General features: G+C 47.6%; 1 protein-coding gene, 1 long non-coding RNA gene and 1 pseudogene across 4 annotated transcripts in view; 1 reads left to right on the top strand and 2 right to left on the bottom strand.

The window, feature by feature from the left end:
* LOC139268795 (breakpoint cluster region protein) overlaps positions 1-20,090 on the bottom strand; it is a 905,198-nt gene that overhangs the window by 698,106 nt on the left and 187,002 nt on the right. The window contains exon 1 of one of the 3 annotated variants that reach the window (XM_070887500.1): positions 4,437-4,477. The exons of the other annotated variants lie outside the window; for them this stretch is intronic. The gene's annotated coding sequence lies outside the window, so the exon portion shown is untranslated. Of the gene's footprint in view, positions 1-4,436; positions 4,478-20,090 lie in introns of those variants that run through there. 3 annotated transcript variants of the gene reach the window in all.
* Positions 4,605-19,211, top strand: LOC139268796 (uncharacterized). Its single transcript, XR_011594109.1, has 3 exons — positions 4,605-4,961; positions 13,260-13,561; positions 18,133-19,211. It is a non-coding gene; the product is annotated as an uncharacterized lncRNA (long non-coding RNA).
* LOC139269651 (5S ribosomal RNA) lies at positions 7,703-7,820 on the bottom strand (annotated as a pseudogene).

Here is a 20,090-nt window from a genome sequence, read left to right as displayed (position 1 = left end):
AGGGGATAAAGGGGAGAAGGGGGGGAAGGAGAAGGGGGGGAAGGAGATGGGGGGGAAGGAGATGGGGGGGAAGGAGATGGGGGGGAAGGAGATGGGGGGGAAGGAGATGGGGGGGAAGGAGATGGGGGGGGAAGGAGATGGGGGGGGAAGGAGATGGGGGGGGAAGGAGATGGGGGGGGGAAGGAGATGGGGGGGGAAGGAGATGGGGGGGGAAGGAGATGGGGGGAAGGAGATGGGGGGGGAAGGAGATGGGGGGGGAAGGAGATGGGGGGGGGAGGAGATGGGGGGGGGAGGAGATGGGGGGGGGAAAGGAGATGTGGGGGGGAAAGGAGATGGGGGGGGAAAGGAGATTGGGGGGGAAGGAGATTGGGGGGGAAGGAGATGGGGGGGGAAAGGAGATGGGGGGGGAAAGGAGATGGGGGGGGAAAGGAGAAGGGGGGAAGGAGATGGGGGGGAAGGAGATGGGGGGGGGGAAGGAGATGGGGGGGCGAAAGGAGATGGGGGGGGGAAAGGAGATGGGGGGGGGGAAAGGAGATGGGGGGGGGGGGAAAAGGAGATGGGGGGGGGAAAGGAGATGGGGGGGGGGGAAAGGAGATGGGGGGGGGGAAAGGAGATGGGGGGGGGGGAAAGGAGAAGGGGAGGGAGGCTGAACGGGCCAGGCCCGAGACTTCGGGCAGGGCCTTTAAAGGTAGGTGGCGTTGGGTCGGGGGGAGAGAGGTGTCAGGTCGGGGGGAGGGAGGTCAGGTCGGATCCAGTCCGGGCGGGGGAAGCTGGAGTCGGGTCGGATCGGGTCCGGGGCAGGGGGGGGGGCGGGGGCGGGAGTCGGGTCCGGTCCGGGGGCGGGGGAGCAGGAGTCGGGTCGGGTCGGGAGGCGGAGCGGGAGTCGGGTCGGTGTTGGGTCCGGTCTGGAGGCGGGAAGCGGGAGTCGAGTCGGGTCGGGAGGAAGCAGGAGCTGGCCGTGGGAGGAGCCTTATTCACGCAGCCCCAGTGAGGCCATTCGGCCAGGGCTAGGGGCTGCGTGCTTCGGGCCCCTCCCACACAGTTTTGGGCGCCTGGAGCTACTGCACTTGCGTGCCCACTGTAGCGCGCATGTGCAGAGGTCCCGGCACTGTTTTCAGCGCAGGGACCTGGCTCCATCCCCTACAGCTCGTGCTGCGCTGCGCCGAGGGCCAGAGGACCTGCAGGGAGGTGGAGAAGCTGGAGGGTTTTTTTAGGCGCGCTTTGTGGCGCAAAAAACGGGCGTCCAGGTCGGGGCTGCGCCATTCTAGGCGCGGCTCGAAACTTAGGCCCATTGAAAATAGGTGCAGGAGTAGGCCATTTGGCCCTTCAAGCCTGCACCACCATTCAATAAGATCATGGCTGATCATTCACCTCAGTACCCCTTTCCTGCTTTCTCTTCATACCCCTCGATTCCTTTAGCCGTAAGGGCCATATCTAACTCCCTCTTGAATATATACAATGAACTGGCATCAACAACTCTCTGCGGCAGGAAATTCCACAGGTTAACAACTCTGAGTGAAGAAGTTTCTCCTCATCTCAGTCCTACCCCTTATCCTAAGACTGTGTCCCCTGGTTCTGGACTTCCCCAACATCGGGAACATTCTTCCCACATCTAAACTGTCCAGTCCCGTCAGAATCTTATACATTTCTATGAGATCCCCTCTCATCCTTCTAAATTCCAGTGTATAAAGGCCCAGTTGATCCAGTCTCTCCTCATATGTCAGTCCAGCCATCCTTAGAATCAGTCTGGTGAACCTTCATTGCACTCCCTCAACAGCAAGAACGTCCTTCCTCACATTAGGAGACCAAAACTGAACACAATATTCCAGGTGAGGCCTCACCAAGGCCCTGCACAACTGCCGTTAGACCTCCCTGCTCCTATACTCAAATCCCCTCGTTATGAAGGCCAACATACCATTTGCCTTCTTTACCGCCTGGTGTACCTGCATGCCCACTTTCAGTGACTGATGAACCATGACACCCAGGTCTCGTTGCATCTCCCCGTTTCCTAATCTGCCGCCATTCAAATAATATTCTACTTTCGTGTTTTTGCCCCCAAAATGGATAACCTCACATTTATCCACATTATACTGCATCTGCCATGCATTTGCCCACTCACCTAACCTGTCCAAGTCACCCTGCAGCCTCTTAGCGTCCTCTTCACAGCTCATACTGCCACCCAGTTTAGTGTCATCTGCAAACTTGGAGATATTACACTGAATTCCTTCATCCAAATCATTAATGTATATTGTAAAGAGCTGGGGTCCCAGCACTGAGCCCTGCGGCACTCCACTAGTCACTGCCTCCCATTCCAAAAAGGACCCGTTTATCCCGACTCTCTGCTTCCTGTCTGCCAACCAATTCTCTATCCACATCAGTACATGACCCTCAATACCATGTGCTTTGATTTTGCACAGCAATCTCTTATGTGGGACCTTGTCAAAGGCCTTTTTGAAAGTCCAAATACACCACATCCACTGGTTCTCCCTTGCCCACTCTACTAGTTACATCCTCAAAAAACTCCAGAAGATTTGTCAAGCTTGATTTCCCTTTCATAAATCCATGCTGATTTGGACTGATCCTGTCACTGCTTTCCAAATGCACTGCTATTTCATCCTTAATAATTGATTCCAACATTTTCTCCACCACTGATGTCAGGCCAACCGGTCTATAATTACCCGTTTTCTCTCTCCCACCTTTTTTAAAAAGTGGTGTAACATTAGCTTCCCTCCAGTCCATAGGAACTGATCCAGAGTCGATAGACTGTTGGAAAATGATCACCAATGCATCCACTATTTCTAGGGCCACTTCCTTAAGTACTCTGGGATGCAGACAATCAGACCCCGGGGATTTATCGGCCTTCAATCCCATCAATTTCCCCAACACAATTTCCCGCCTAATAGGATATATTTCAGTTCTTCCTTCTCATTAGACCCTCAGTCCCCTAGTACATCCGGAAGGTTATTTGTGTCTTATTTCCTGAAGACAGAACCAAAGTATTTGTTCAATTGGTCTGCCATTTCTTTGTTCCCCATTATAAATTCACCTGAGTCCGACTGCAAGGGACTTATGTTTGTCTTCACTAATCTTTTTCTCTTCACATATCTATAGAAGCTTTTGCAGTCAGTTTTTATGTTCTAGGCAAGCTTCCTCTCGTACTCTATTTTCCCCCTCCTAATTAAACCCTTTGTCCTCCTCTGCTGAATTCTAAATTTCTCAGGTTTGCTGCTTTTTCTGGCCAATTTATATGCCTCTTCCTTGGATCGAACACTATCCTTAATTTCCCTTGTTAGCCATGGTTGAGCCACCTTCCCTGTTTTATTTTTACTCCAGACAGGGATGTACAATTGTTGAAGTTCATCCATGTGATCTATAAACGTTGTGATCTATTGCCTATCCACCGTCAACCCTTTAAGTATCATTTGCCAGTCTATTCTAGCCAAGTCACACCTCATACCGTCGAAGTTAGCTTTCCTTAAGTTCAGGACCCTAGTTTCTGAATTAACTGTGTCACTCTCCATCTTAATAAAGAATTCTACCATATTATGGTCACTCATCCCCAAGGGGCCTCGCACAACAAGATTGCTAATTAGTCCCTTCTCATTACACATCACCCAAACATCCGGTTTTAATCCAAACTTCAATCTTCCAACCTTTAACCCTTTCGATATCTCCAGACTGCGCCGAACAAAGCATTTCGAAAATGCAGGCTTGCATTCTCACACATAGCATCGTCACTTTCTGGAACAAGATGTGGTAAATATAGTACCACTACAGTCAAAGGAAATATTACATTTTGTTCCCTCATCCAAATCATTTATATATATTGTAAATAGCTGAGGCCCAAGCACTGATCCCTGTGATACCCCACTAGTCACTGTCCGTCACCCCGAAAAAGATCCGTTTATTCCTACTCTTGGTTTCCTGTCAGTTAACTAATTTTCAATCCATGCCAATACATTATCCCCAATCCTGTGTGCTTTAATTTTGCACACTAACCTCTTATGTGGGACTTTATCAAAGGCCTTCTGAAAATCCAAATACACTGCATCCATTGGTTCTCCCTTATCTATTCTATCAGTTACATCCTCAGAAAACTCCAGTAGGTTTGTCAAACATGATTTTCCTTTCATAAATCCATCTTGATTTTGTTTCATCCCGTTGACATTATCCAAGTGTATCGTTATTACATCCTTTATAATAGACTCCAGCATTTTCCCTACTACTGATGTTAGGCTAACCGGCATGACTCCGTAATTGCAACTACAGGAAACTCTCATTTATCCGGATCACTCGGGGATTCGGCAATTCCGGGTAAATGAATTTTCCGATAGGGCGAGTTTACATTTTAAAGTTATTATTTGTATGTTTATTTACATATATTTAACAACTCATTGGAAATCAAAATTCCCACGGGTATGTTAGTGATTGCCTACTTAAAGTCGCTGCATCTGAAGTAACTAATTGCAAGAAGAGTTCTGAGTGGTTTCAATGTGAGAACGGCAAGGCAAACGGTTCGTGCGCGACAATCGTTTCAGCATGCATGTACTTCCCCCGGACTGTAATTGCGGAGGGACGAATGCTGCACTGGGAGTGGCTGTAGGTGGCCTTGAGGAGGAGATTGTCTAGCGCCAGGGTTCCGGAGCGCGCTCTCCGGGCTGCGTTCTGTGCCTAAAACCCGGTGCCGGTACTGCCCCCGTTCCCAACATCAGTGGCGGCTGCGAGAGACAGCGGCTGCAACACACACACCAGCAAAGCAAGGGCAGAGGAGGGTGAACTTGTGTATTCAGTTTTTAGATTTTTACGGCAGACTTTGAGTCCTTGCTCATGATGAGTGTCATGTTGTGCAATTGTTAGCGATTTTGCAACAGAAGGATCTGGATCTGATATATGTCGAAGTGTTACGTGCAGGGCCGCCAGCCGGTGAGAAGTGGCGACGCAATATTTAAAATTCTGTTACGGTGGGTTTTCCGTTAAATCTGTATCCGGATAAACAAGAGTTTCCTGTATATCATAACCATTTACATCTATTTGCGCTGTTAATTCGTCTACCTTATTACAGATGCTTCGTGCATTCAGATACAATGCTTCTAAATTTGTCTTTTTAACATTATTAGACATCTTAACTTTATTTTGTACTATAGCCTTATTTGTTCTTACCTGGACCCTATTTGTTAGTGCACTCTTGTTTGTATGCTCTGTCCCTTCCTGACATAATCTGGTTGTCCTTACCACAATCATTTTCCTGCATTGCTTCCTTTTCTTTTCTTTTTAGCAGTCTAGATTTCCCTCCACAGTGACCGTCCTCCTCTCCCCCCCCCTCCCTCTTATTTAGTTTAAAGCCCTGTCTACCTCCCTAGTCATTCGGTTCGCTAGAACTCTGGTCCCAGCATAGTTCAGGTGTGTGTCCCCACGGAACAGCTCTCTCTTTCCCGAGTATTGGTACCAGTGCCCCACGAATTGAAACCCACTTCTCCCACACCAACCTCTGAGCCACGTATTCATCTCCCTGATTCTCTATGCCAATTTGCTTGTGGCTCACGTAATAATGCAGAGATTATTACCTTTGTGGTTCTTCTTTTCAATTTAGTCCCTAGCTGTTCAAACTCTCAGCAGAACCTCTTTCTTAGTCCTACTTATGTCATTGGTACCCACATGTACCACGACAACTGTATCCTCCCCCTCCCACTCCAAGTTCTTCTCCAGCCCGGAGATGTCCTTACCCCTGGCAACACAGCTTTCGGGACGCACGCACTCGGCTGCAAAGAACCCTATCTAACCCCCTAACTATACTGTCCCCTACTCCTGCAACATGCCTCTTTACTCCCCCCACTTGAATGGCTTTCTGCACCACGGTGTGAGCTGCTAGCTAGTTGTGATTGTGATGAGTCACAGGCAACCGTCATCGCCTAGAGCCTTGAAGATGCAGATCGGAGCAGGCCGGGGAGTGGAAGGAGCAGCATGGTGGCCTAGCCCAGCAGTCTGTGCGGCCCCTGGCCTGTGAGCACCATCGGAGCAGGCTGGGGAGCAGAAGGAGCAACGTGGCGGCCTAGCCCAGCAGACTGAGCGGCCCCCGAGCACCATCAGAGCAGGCCAGAGAGCGAAAGGAGCAGCGTGGCGGCATACCGCTCCAGGGAGCAGCACGTGCTGGAGTAGGAGAGCAACGGCAGTGAAGAGTGATGTCATCAAGGTCCAGGTTGGTGATTGGAGCATGCGCAGATACAGCAGGAGCGGCGAGGTCGGGCGAAGGAGCGGCGAGAGATTGAAGAGGGACGTGATTGGAGCCCAGGAGAGGCGTGAGTTTGGGGCCCAGAGGCAGCACGGGCCAGCCCACACTGCGATATGTGTGCGCACTGGGTCTGTGCAGCAGAGCGGGTCTCCAGTTGCCTTGCTACAGTAACAATCTCCTGTACACACTGTGTATAGACAGTAACAATCTCCTGTACACACTATGTACAGATTACGAAAGTAAACTTGCGCGAAACATAAAAACAGATAGTAAAAGCTTTTACAGATATATAAAACGGAAAAGAGTGACTAAAGTAAATGTTGGTCCCTTAGAAGATGAGAAGGGGGATTTAATAATGGGAAATGTGGAAATGGCTGAGACCTTAAACAATTATTTTGCTTCGGTCTTCACAGTGGAAGACACAAAAACCATGCCAAAAATTGCTGGTCACAGGAATGTGGGAAGGGAGGACCTTGAGACAATCACTATCACTAGGGGGGTAGTGCTGGACAGGCTAATGGGACTCAAGGTAGACAAGTCCCCTGGTCCTGATGAAATGCATCCCAGGGTATTAAAAGAGATGGCGGAAGTTATAGCAGATGCATTCGTTATAATCTACCAAAATTCTCTGGACTCTGGGGAGGTACCAGCGGGTTGGAAAGCAGCTAATGTAACGCCTCTGTTTAAAAAAAGGGGGCAGACAAAAGGCAGGTAACTATAGGCAGGTTAGTTTAACATCTGTAGTGGGGAATATGCTTGAAGCTATCATTAAGGAAGAAATAGCGGGACATCTAGATAGGAATAGAGCAATCAAGCAGACGCAACATGGATTCATGAAGGGGAAATCATGTTTAACTAATTTACTGGAATTCTTTGAGGATATAACGAGCATGGTGGATAGAGGTGTACTGATGGATGTGGTGTATTTAGATTTCCAAAAGGCATTCGATAAGGTGCCACACAAAAGGTTACTGCAGAAGATAAAGGTAGGCGGAGTCAGAGGAAATGTATTAGCATGGATAGAGAATTGACTGGCTAACAGAAAGCAGAGAGTCGGGATAAATGGGTCCTTTTCGGGTTGGAAATTGGTGGTTAGTGGTGTGTCACAGGGATCGGTGCTGGGACCACAACTGTTTACAATATACATAGATGACCTGGAAGAGGGGACAGAGTATAGTGTAACAAAATTTGCAGATGACACAAAGATTAGTGGGAAAGTGGGTTGTGTAGAGGACACAGAGGCTGCAAAGAGATTTAGATAGGTTAAGCGAATGGGCTAAGGTTTGGCAGATGGAATACAATGTCAGAAAGTGTGAGGTCATCCACCTTGGGAAAAAAAACCAGTAAAAGGGAATATTATTTGAATGGGGAGAAATTACAACATGCTGCGGTGCAGAGGGACCTGGGGGTCCTTGTGCATGAAACTCTTTTTGGATAACATTAAACCGTGCCACCCGACCTGGGTGACACACCATTCTACTGCACCTGGTATTCCCAGGCAGTCTCCCATCCAAGTACTAACCAGGCCTGACTCTGCTTAGCTTCTGAGATCAGACGAGATCAGGCACTTTCAGACTAGTGTGGCAGAGAATCCCAAAAAGTTAGTTTGCAGGTGCAGCAAGTAATCAGGAAGGCGAATGGAATGTTGATCTTCATTGCGAGAGGGATGGAGTACAAAAGCAGGGAAGTCCTGCTGCAACTGTATGGGGTATTGGTGAGGCCGCACCTGGAGTACTGCGTGCAGTTTTGGTCACCTTACTTAAGGAAGGATATACTAGCTTTGGAGGGGGTACAGAGACGATTCACTAGGCTGATTCCGGAGATGAGGGGGTTACCTTATGATGATAGATTGAGGAGACTGGGTCTTTACTCGTTGGAGTTCAGAAGGATGAGGGTGATCTTATCGAAACATTTAAAATAATGAAAGGGATAGACAAGATAGAGGCAGAGAGGTTGTTTCCACTGGTCGGGGAACTAGGGGGCACAGCCAATTTAAAACCGAATTGAGAAGGAATTTCTTCTCCCAGAGAGTTGTGAATCTGTGGAATTCTCTGCCCAAGGAAGCAGTTGAGGCTAGCTCATTGAATGTATTCAAATCACAGATAGATAGATTTTTAACCAATAAGGGAATTAAGGGTTATGGGGAGCGGGCGGGTAAGTGGAGCTGAGTCCACGGCCAGATCAGCCATGATCTTGTTGAATGGTGGAGCAGGCTCGAGGGGCTAGATGGCCTACTCGTGTTCCTAATTCTTAAGTTCTTATGTTATGTTATAGACAGTAACAATCTCCTATACACAGTGTATGGATAGACAGTAACAATCTCCTGTACACGCTGTGTATATAGACAGTAACAATCTCCTGTATACAGTGTATGTATAGACAGTAACAATCTCCTGCATAGTGTGTATAGACAGCAACAATCTCCTATACACACTGGTCCAAGTCAGCATGGATTTATGAAAGGGAAATCATGCTTGACAAATCTTCTGGAATTTTTTGAGGATGTAACTAGTAGAGTGGACAAGGGAGAACCAGTGGATGTGGTGTATTTGGACTTTCAAAAGGCCTTTGACAAGGTCCCACATAAGAGATTGGTGTGCAAAATCAAAGCACGTGGTATTGGGGGTAATGTACTGGCGTGGATAGAGAATTGGTTGGCAGACAGGAAGCAGAGAGTCGGGATAAACGGGTCCTTTTCGGAATGGGAGGCAGTGACTAGTGGAGTGCCACAGGGATCAGTGCTGGGACCCCAGATCTTTACACACACTTCCTTCATCCAATTCATTAATATATATATATATATATATATTAATGAATTGGATGAAGGAATTGAGTGTAATATCTTCAAGTTTACAGATGACACTAAACTGGGTGGCGGTGTGAGCTGAGAGGAGAATGCTAAGAGGCTGCAGGGTGATTTGGACAGGTTAGGTGAGTGGGCAAATGCATGCCAGATGCAGTATAATGTGGATAAATGTGAGGTTACCCACTTTGGTGGCAAAAACACGAAGGCAGAATATTATCTGAATGGCGGCAGATTAGGAAAAGGGGAGGTGCAACGAGACCTGGGTGTCATGGTTCATCAGTCACTGAAAGTTGGCATGCAAGTGCAGCAGGCGGTGAAGAAGGCAATTGGCATGTTGGCCTTCATAGCTAGGGGATTTGAGTACAGGAGCAGGGAGGTCTTACTGCAATTGTACAGGGCCTTAGTGAGGCCTCACCTGGAATATTGTGTTCAGTTTTGGTCTCCTAATCTGAGGAAGGTCGTTCTTGCTATTGAGGGAATGCAGCGAAGGTTCACCAGACTGATTCCAGAGATGGCTGGACTGACATATGAGGAGAGATTGGATCAACTGGGCCTTTATACACTGGAGTTTAGAAGGATGAGAAGGGATCTCATAGAAACATATATGATTCTGACAGGACGGGACAGATTAGATGCGGGAAGAATGGTCCTGATGTTGGGGAAGTCCAGAACCAGGGGACACAGTCTTAGGATAAGGAGTAGGCAATTTAGGACTGAGATGAGGAGAAACTTCTTCACGCAGAGAGTTGTTAACTTGTGGAATTCCCTGCCGCAGAGAGTTGTTGATGCCAGTTCATTGTATATATTCAAGAGGGAGTTAGATATGGCCCTTACGGCTAAAAGGATCAAGGGGTATGGAGAGAAAGCAGGAAAGGGGTACTGAGGTGAATGATCAGCCATGATCTTATTGAACGGCGGTGCAGGCTCAAAGGGCCGAATGGCCTACTCCTGCACCTATTTTCTATGTTTCTATGTTTCTACTGGACCAAGACCTAGCTCTGTCAAGCCCGTGTGGTGGCTGGTGTGCAACGATCATCACACGTTTAAAAAAAAATCCAAGCACAGGCATCTTCCACCCTTCAAGATTTAGTTCGGACCTGGAATTTTAGGTCCATCATTGAAACAGCTGCGAACTTTTTGACATGGAAACAAGTCATTATCCTTGATCTTCAGCGAGGCATTTCTCAGATTTTTTCCCCTCTAATTTAAGTGCTGCTGGGGAATGGGAGAACAATATGCAGGGTTTCACAACTGACTGGATAGAGCAGGTGTGATGGGTGGTTCTTTTTTTGCTGCTGCTGTCGTTCTGAACTCACCTCCCAGTAGGGACATATCCAGGGTTTTAGAAACATCCCCACACATTTTTTTTAATATTTTGTGCTCATAACACACTATTCAGTGTTTCCAGTCTGCTCCCTGTCTTTTCTGGGGACTTGTTGACCCATGCTCACTGACAATGAGATTCGATCATCCCAATCACATCATATATAGGATCCTGTATCATAGCAGAGAGTCATAATTTTCATCCCATCAATCTGGGTTGGATTAGAGGTGAAAGGGGACAGTTCTAGATCCTGTATCATCCAGCCCTGCAAACTGTCCAATATAAAAATATCTACATGCTACTATACAATTAAAATATTAAAGATCCCACGGGGTTTACTGTGACAGGCATGTTGTCATCAGCTCGATCTAATCAGAATTCCACTCAAACCAGATGACATTTTCTTTCACTTCCATTATGTAGAAATTCTGAATTGTACATGCATTCCATCAGAAGTAACTCAACTGTTAAATAAAAACTCATTTGGAAATGTAGTATATTGGCAATATTTGTAAAATGAGATTGACTAGAAGAGAAACAATTTAAAGGGAAAAACCTTTTTTTTGTAAATACTCACCCCCCTCCCCCACCCCCAGAGAAGACATTAATCCTCACTGGGGTATGTTTCCACTCACACTGATCACCCTCCAGTACTTTGCCCAAGCCAAGTGACCATTATTCATGCATGAGCCTTCCTGGCTATCAGGATATTCAACAGCAGGGGGACATCAAACCAAACCAAACTCTATCTTCGCCGAACCTCCAAACACATGCGCTTCCAGCAAAGGTTGCTGGATACCAACCATGAACATGAATCCCACCTGTCGATCCTCTCTCTATCACAGGGGCACTGTGGCCAATAGTGCTCGGCTGAGGTCAACTAATTCAACAAGGAATGAACATTGAAACTGTGACCTTCTTGCTCCTCAATATGGCTCAGTCACTTACCCAACTAAACTTCCTGAAGCATTGGCAAGGGGCCCAGCCAAAACATTTACAGGTTGCTCTATCAGCATCAACTTTCATAATAATATCCTATTCAATCCAGCTCAAAAATAATCAACTTCTATTATTAGCAGCACTTTACCAGGGAAAAGGGAAGGGGTTACTAAAAGCAGACATGTGCTTGCATTATACTTTTTTTTAAAGTGGTATTTCTGAGTAATGGTTTTAAAATAAATATATTTTCCAAATGACCCTAATGTTCTTATTTTTTTAAATCAGTCCCTTAGCAATTATTTATCTTTACACTGTCTCGATCTTTGTTCTGTTACACCATAGGCAGAATATTACCATACCATTCTCAGCTTTAAGAGTCTAAAATAACTTCAGTATTTATTTACTGGAGAGGGTTGGAGGGATTATCTACCCTCCCAGCAACCACTAATGCTCCAAAAAGCTTCCTTGTGGCCTCTTAGTCAGGTTCGTTTTAAGTAGCGTCTGAAAGGAAGAAAAAGAGGTAGAGAGGGAGAGGTTTAAAGCTGGAAATACCAGAGCTTGGGGCCTAAGCAACGGAATGCACGGCCACCAATGGTTCAGTGATTATAATCAGGGATGCTCAAGAGGGCAGAATTAGAGGAGCACAGACATCTCGGAGGGTTGTGAGGCTGGAGGAAATTACAGAGATAGGGAGGGGACTAGGCCATGAAGGGATTGGAAAACAAGGATGAGAATTTTGAAAATCGAGGCGTTGCTTAACCGGGAGCCAATGTAGGTCAGCGAGCACAGGGGTGATGGGTGAGCGGGACTTGCTGTGAGTCAGGACAGGGGCAGCCGAATTTTGGAATACCTCAACTTTACGTAGGGTAGAATGTGGGAGGCCAGCCAGGAATGCAAGTCAACAACAGCTTGTATTTATATAGCGCCTTTAACGTAGTGAATACATAAGAACATAAGAATTAGGAACACAAGTAGGCCATCTAGCCCCTCGAGCCTGCTCCACCATTCAACAAGATCATGGCTGATCTGGCCGTGGACTCAGCTCCACTTACCCGCCCGCTTCCCATAACCCTTAATTCCCTTATTGGTTAAAAATCTATCTATCTGTGACTTGAATACATTCAATGAGCTAGCCTCAATTGCTTCCTTGGGCAGAGAATTCCACAGATTCACAATCCTTTGGGAGAAGAAATTCCTTCTCAACTCGGTTTTAAATTGGCTCCCCCGCATTTTGAAGCTGTGCCCCTAGTTCTAGTCTCCCCGACCAGTGGAAACAACCTCTCTGCCTCTAACTTGTCTATCCCTTTCATTATTTTAAATGTTTCTATGAGATCACCCCTCATCCTTCTGAACTCCAACGAGTAAAGACTCAGTCTACTCAATCTATCATCATAAGGTAATCCCCTCATCTCCGGAATCAGCCGAGTGAATCGTCTCTGTACCCCCTCCAAAGCCAGTATCTCCTTCCTTAAGTAAGGTGAACAAAACTGCACGCAGTACTCCAGGTGCGGCTTCACCAATACCCTATACAGTTGCAGAAGGACCTCCCTGCTTTTGTACTCCATCCCTCTCGCAATGAAGGCCAACATTTCATTCGCCTTCCTGATTACCTGCTGCACCTGCAAACTAACTTTTTGGGATTCATGCACCAATGGTGTCCACCGGTACGCTCGCGAGAGGTGGGCACCGGAGGGACTGGAGTGCATCATCACGCCCGGCAACCAAATTTTAATTTGATTTTACGTTTTAAAGTTTAATTTGTATTAATTGCCGGTGTTTTTAGTGTCCCCTTCCCTTTTATAGGGGGCACTGTGGAAAAATTGTGATTTTAGTGCCCAAAAAAAAACAAAAAAAAGAAGGAAAAAAGAGAAAAAAACCAAAAAAAGGAAAAAAAGGGCCTTGTAAATGTCTGGTGTGTCACCCAGGTCGGGTGGCACGGTTTAATGTTTTATGTTTTGCAGATAAACTCCAAAAAGAGTTTCATGCACCAATGGTGGAGCAGTGGAGGCGTGTCCTGCACAGTTGGAGCTGAGCTGCAGTGAGAGGAGCAGCTACCAACCTTAGCTCCTGCCTTGGAAGGCCTGGAGTGAGCCCTGAGAACAGCCCAGGAAGGAAGGGGCTTCACCACCAACTTTCACCCAGAGGGAGAGGAGGGAAGCAGAAAACTTTTACCAACTTTAACATTCTACAAAGCGTTGGAGAGAGGGGGAAAGACCAACAACAACATCCAGTGTGGAAGGAGGGAGACTCTACCATTCTACAGGTGGGTGTATTGGTGCAGTCCCCAATAGACTTTGTTGTATCGGTGGGGGGAGGAAAGAAGACCACTGAGGGCCGGAACATCGCGGGGGGTGTGTGTGTGTGGAAGTGTGTGTAAGGGTCTTGCCTACAGCCAGGCCCCACACACAATTGAAACACCCCTCCCCCATTGCCTAGCCTGGGATAGCTGGAGCTACCTGGCTGAAGATTTCTTTAACCACCTATTTAACATCGTTAGGAGTGTGTGCCTGGTGGCTCTAGCTGCCCCAGGTGAAGACATCTTCTCCCCTCACCCGAAGACCACCCGTCCGTACGGAATTCCTCATCGGCGCCAAACCCCGGAACCTCCCTCGGGGGCCGGCGTCTCACAACTTGAGCCGCCTCGGGGAAATCCCCTCCATGCCTTTCAGTTCCGCGCGGAGGGGTTTCTTGTACGGGCTGCTCCTGCACACTCTCAACTTTGCCATCCTCGCCTGCCGTCCGGACACGCCATGGCGTACCATCTTGCCGTCCGGAGGAGGCGGGGGTCCCCGATGGAGGGCACTCTACGCAGGGGTCCTCCCACTATTCATCGGGGACTTGGCCTGGAGGGTGGTGCACGGAGCAGTGCCGTGCAACAAATTTTTAAGCCGGTTCACGGACTCCCAGGCCGCCTGCAATTTCTGCGGTCTGGAGGAGTCCGTGTTCCATGTTTTTATTGAGTGCACGAGGTTGCAGCCCCTGTTCCACTATTTGAAGGGGCTGCTCCTGAAATTCTGGCTGCACTTCAGTCCCACTCTCCTGATCTTTGGGCACCCTGTGCGGAGGGGAGTGGGTAGGTCTGAGGGCCTCCTCGTAGGACTGCTCCTGGGCACAGCGAAGGGTGCCATCAGCCGGTCCAGGGGGTCGTTCAACCTGACTGCCTGCCTCTCTTCCGCTCTTACATCCGGTCCAGGGTGTCCTTGGAGATGGAGCACGCGGTGTCCACCGGAGGGACTGGAGTGCATCATCACGCCCGGCAACCAAATTTTAATTTGATTTTACGTTTTAAAGTTTAAATTGTTTTAATTGCCAGTGCTTTTAGTGTCCCCTTCCCTTTTATAGGGGGCACTGGGGAAAAAAGGTGATTTAGTGCCCAAAAAAAAAAAGAAGAAAAACACAAAAAAAAAGGAAAAAAAAGGGCCTTGTAATTGTCTGGTGTGTCACCCAGGTCGGGTGGCACGGTTTAATGTTTTTTTTTTTGTTTTTGTTTTAAAGGTAAACTCTAAAAGAGTTTCATGCACAAGGATCCAAAAGAGTTTCATGCACAAGGACCCCCAGGTCCCTCTGCACCTCAGCATGTTGTAATTTCTCCCCATTCAAATAATATTCCCTTTTACTGTTTTTTTTTCCCAAGGTGGATGACCTCACACTTTCCGACATTGTATTCCATCTGCCAAACCTTAGCCCATTCGCTTAACCTATCTAAATCTCTTTGCAGCCTCTCTGTGTCCTCTACACAACCCGCTTTCCCACTAATCTTTGTGCCATCTGCAAATTTTGTTACACTACACTCTGTCCCCTCTTCCAGGTCATCTATGTATATTGTAAACAGTTGTGGTCCCAGCACCGATCTCTGTGGCACACCACTAACCACAGATTTCCAACCCGAAAAGGACCCATTTATCCCGACTCTCTGCTTTCTGTTAGCCAGCCAATTCTCGATCCATGCTAATACATTTCCTCTGACTCCGCGTACCTTTATCTTCTGCAGTAACCTTTTGTGTGGCACCTTATCGAATGCCTTTTGAAAATCTAAATACACCACATCCATCGGTACACCTCTATCCACCATGCTCGTTATATCCTCAAAGAATTCCAGTAAATTAGTTAAACATGATTTCCCCTTCATGAATCCATGTTGCGTCTGCTTGATTGCACTATTCCTATCTGGATGTCCCGCTATTTCTTCCTTAATGATAGCTTCAAGCATTTTCCCCACTACAGATGTTAAACTAACCGGCCTATAGTTACCTGCCTTTTGTCTGCCCCCTTTTTTAAACAGAGGCGTTACATTAGCTGCTTTCCAATCCGCTGGTACCTCCCCAGAGTTCAGAGAATTTTGGTAGATTATAACGAATGCATCTGCTATAACTTCCGCCATCTCTTTTAATACCCTGGGATTCATTTCATCAGGACCAGGGTATTACCTACCTTGTCTACCTTGAGTCCCATTAGCCTGTCCAGCACTACCCCCCTAGTGATAGTGATTGTCTCAAGGTCCTCCCTTCCCACATTCCTCTGACCAGCAATTTTTGGCATGGTTTTTGTGTCTTCCACTGTGAAGACCGAAGCAAAATAATTGTTTAAGGTCTCAGCCATTTCCATATTTCCCATTATTAAATCCCCCTTCTCATCTTCTAAGGGACCAACATTTACTTTAGTCACTCTTTTCCGTTTTATATATCTGTAAAAGCTTTTACTTTCCGTTTTTATGTTTTGCGCAATCTAGCTTTCCTTTCTTTATTGCTTTTTTAGTCATTCTTTGCTGTCGTTTAAAATTTTCCCAATCTTCTATTTTCCCACTAACCTTAGCCACCTTATACACATTGGTTTTTAATTTGATACCCTCCTTTATTTCCTTGGTTATCCACGGCTGGTTATCCCTTCTCTTACCGCCCTTCTTTTTCACTGGAACATATTTTTGTTGAGCACTATGAAAGAGCTCCTTAAAAGTCCTCCACTGTTCCTCAATTGTGCCACCGTTTAGTCTGTGTTTCCAGTCTACTTTAGCCAACTCTGCCCTCATCCCACTGTAGTCCCCTTTGTTTAAGCATAGTACGGTCGTTTGAGACACTACTTCCTCACCCTCAATCTGTATTACAAATTCAACCATACTGTGATCACTCATTCCGAGAGGATCTTTTACTAGGAGATCGTTTATTATTGTCTCAAGGTGCTTCACAGGAGTATTATGAGATTTAAAATTTGACACCGAGCCACACAAGCAGAAATCAGGGCAGGTGAACAAAAACTTGGGCAAAGAGGTAGGTTTTAAGGAGCATCTTGAAGGAGGAAAGAGAGGGAGAGAGGTTTCGGCAGGGAATTCCAGAGCTTAGGGCCTAGGCAACAGAAGGCAAGGAAATTAGCTTTCGACCATGCCTTTGTTACCTCTAGATTTGATTATTCTAACGCACTCCTGGCTGGTGTCCCACATTCTCCCTACGTAGAGAAGTGATCCAAATCTCGGCTGCACATGTCCTAACTCACACCAAGTCCCGCTCACCCATCACCACTGTGCTTGCTGACCTGCATTGGTTCCCGGTTAAGCAATGCCTTGATTTCAAAATTCTCATCCTTGTTTTCAAATCCCTCCATGGCCTCACCCCTCCTTATCTCTAATCTCATCCAGCCCCACAACCCCACACCCCCCTCCCCCCTCCCCGAGATGTCTGCGCTCCTCTAATTCTGCCCTCTTGAGCATCCCTGATTATAATCAACAAAGGCATGGATGAAGGTTTCAGCAGCAGATGAGCTGAGGCAAGGGCGGAGATGGGCGATGTTACGGAGGTGGAAATAGGCGGTCTTAGTTTTGCCACGGATATGTGGTCGAAAGCTCATTTCAAGGTCAAATATGACACCAAGGTTGTGAACAGTGTGGTTCAGAGCGACGAAGTCAGTGGATAGGGAATGGAGTTTGTGGCGGGGACCGAAAACAATGACTTCGGTCTTCCCAATATTTAAAATAACAGAGGGGGTCCTGGGATCTGGAAGAAAGATCTTGGGGTCGAGAGGAGGTTGGATAGTCCTGGGATCAGGAAGCATTGGATATGCAGCCTAGGAATTTGTGAGCACAGGTAAGACGTGCTGAAAATTAGGATGGGGGGTTGGGGAGTGGGGGGAAGGGAACAGAATCTGAAAGGGGTGTCCTGGGACCCAGCAGAACTGGGAAGGAGGTTTTGGAGCATTTTGGGGCACATCTGACAGTATTGGGCTACTAATATCTGGTAGTATTGGAGGGGAGCAGAGTGCAGCAACCTTCTATGGATGGGGACCCAAGACATACCGAGAAACTATCAGAAAAGCATTCAACTTCAGCCTGTGATATTTCATTTACTGAATCCAATGGATGGAAAATCAGTTTGGTAATGTGCTCCCAGAGTGCGTCTTAATGGATTTTAACAATGGATGACAAAAATTACTTTAAAGTGCTCAAGAATTTTACAGACACCAAATTTTAATATAAAAAAATGTCCTCAAGTCTCAAAAATGGTTTAGGAGAGGTTTTTTTTAAACTGAGGGACGGACCTAAATCGAACAGGGTCCGAAAACAGGCGCGGAGATTGCAATGCATGCACGTGGAGTCCACCGTAGGCGGCACGCCAACTTTGTGCTGCCTGCTCATTTAAATGATTTTAGCGTGCAGCCAGCGCTGTTGAGTGGCTGCTCACCTCAGCAGAGGGCCAATATTGTGACAGGCTAGCATCAGCTAAAGCCAGCCTGCACCTCTAAACGGGAAGGTGCATTGTAGCTGGAGCAGGTGCTAGAAGCCAGGTAGGCAGACATTCTGACCTGGGAAAGACTGAATCCCCTACCCTTGTGCCTTTCTCCTTTCAGATATCCAAGAACTGCAACCTGGTCACAAAGTCGTGAAGAGCAACAGGTGGAAGAGGAAGACGACAATGATGAATAAGAAACACCATACTCGATTTCACACTGGTAGCCACTAGCTCAGACAGTAACGCTGCGTGTAATTTAGAGGATAGCTTAGAGGCAGTATCCGCATGTGGTGAGACACCGGGCACAGTGGCCTGCAGCCAGGGCAGAAGGCAAGGGTAGCGCAGGTGCAAGCTCGCCGGAGGGTGAGGTCGTACACAAGTTCTGTTGTAGAGGACTCAGATGAGCACTTTGATGGGGTGGGCTACAGAAGAAGGTTCATGGATATGCACAATGAAATGCTTGGTGCATTGGCAGGCTCACCAGAAAGCCTACGTGCATTGTCCAAGAAGAATCCGGCACCAACTTGGCACAGGGCTTTGCGCAGAGCTTGGAGCCCATCCTTTCCAGTGAGGAACTGGTGTCCAACTTCGTTCGCACACTTATGAATCCAACCATGATGCAGCGTCTGATGGCCGATGTCTCCGCTTCTACTGCAGCACAAGCAAGCAACCTAACATCTGGGTGCTGTAGTGGAAGCTCAGACTTAATGTCGTGCAAGTTTGCCATGCAAGCTCAGACTGCTGCCATCATGGCTGCAGATACTAGTGTTCAAAGGAGCTTGCAGGGTGTCTCAGCAGTACAGTAAATCGGTTCGCCAACAGATTACTAGGATTGCTGAGGTGCCGCCCCAGGGGAGTGGCAGTGGTTCCATGAAGCACAAACCTGCTGTCCTCTCTCAGGATGACAGCATTTGTCCTCCCACCACGGCCACTCCGCCAGTGCCTTGCTATTACCAGTCAGTCAGCCAGCCCAGTCTGTCACCCTCGCCGAGATGATGCAGTCCAAAGCCAGAACTTCTAAGCCCACAGCTGCTTGAGGTCGCCCTCCAAGGCCATCTGCAGTCTCCCCCACTGAAAGTCGGCAGCCTTCTCCCAGCCATGCTGCAGCCACTGAGGGAGCACTACATAGGAGCACCAGGAAAGGCAAAGGCACCAAGGGAATGCACAAGCGTGATTAGTTGATGTTTATATGCAATATGGCACTCATTGATTTAAAATTTGGTTTTGAATATATATTTTATGTTGGCTTTTATTTTTGCATTGTGACTAAGCGGACACTGCGATGGTCATTGACAGAGGGACGGTAACGTGCAATTGGTGAATGAGGAATTGCGTTTACCAGTACTGCCGTCAGATGAATTGTTCACGGACAGCCCAACCAGAAAGAGGCTGTCTAGCTTGTTTCCTCCCTTACTCATGTTCCTCAGCTGCTTGCTGTATAGCTGGGGGCAAGGGCTGTGCCCTCCGATGGCGAGGCTGTGCAGCACGCAGCAGACCACCACGAATGTTAACACCCATTCTGCCACGTACTGCAGAGCTCCATAAGAGCGGTCCAACCAGCGGAAACGTTATTTCAGAATGCTAATGGTGTGCTTAATGATATTTCACGTGGCACCATGGCTTTCGTTATATGCATGCTGCCCACGTGTCGTGGGTTACGCATCGGAGTCATGAGCCATGTCGTCAATGGATAGCTCTTATCGCCCAGGAGCCATCCCTTGGTTTGTCGTGGTGGCTCAAATGCATGTGGCACAGCAGACTGCTGCAGAATGAAGGCATCATGACTACTGCCAGGATACCGGGCATTGACCTCCATGATTCGCTTCGTATGTTCGCATACCAGCTGAAAGTAGAGGGAGTGGAATCTTTTTCGGTTGCGGTACACCTCAGAATTGACAGGCGGTTTTCGCAAACTGACATGCATGCAGTCAATGGCATCCAGCGCTATCCTTGCGAAGTCGCATGCTCACTCCAGCTGCTGCTCCATGGCAAGAGGGAATGAATACAGAATACAGAACCTCAGTGGCCTCCCTTATCAACAGTCGATGGAAAACTGGGATATGTTGCAAATATCTC

This window comes from Pristiophorus japonicus, chromosome 8, assembly GCF_044704955.1.
Source record: "Pristiophorus japonicus isolate sPriJap1 chromosome 8, sPriJap1.hap1, whole genome shotgun sequence".
NCBI classification, from domain to species: Eukaryota; Metazoa; Chordata; class Chondrichthyes; family Pristiophoridae; genus Pristiophorus; species Pristiophorus japonicus.
The sequence above is the reverse complement of the archived record's forward strand: the minus strand, read 5'-3'. Positions and strand labels throughout refer to the sequence as shown.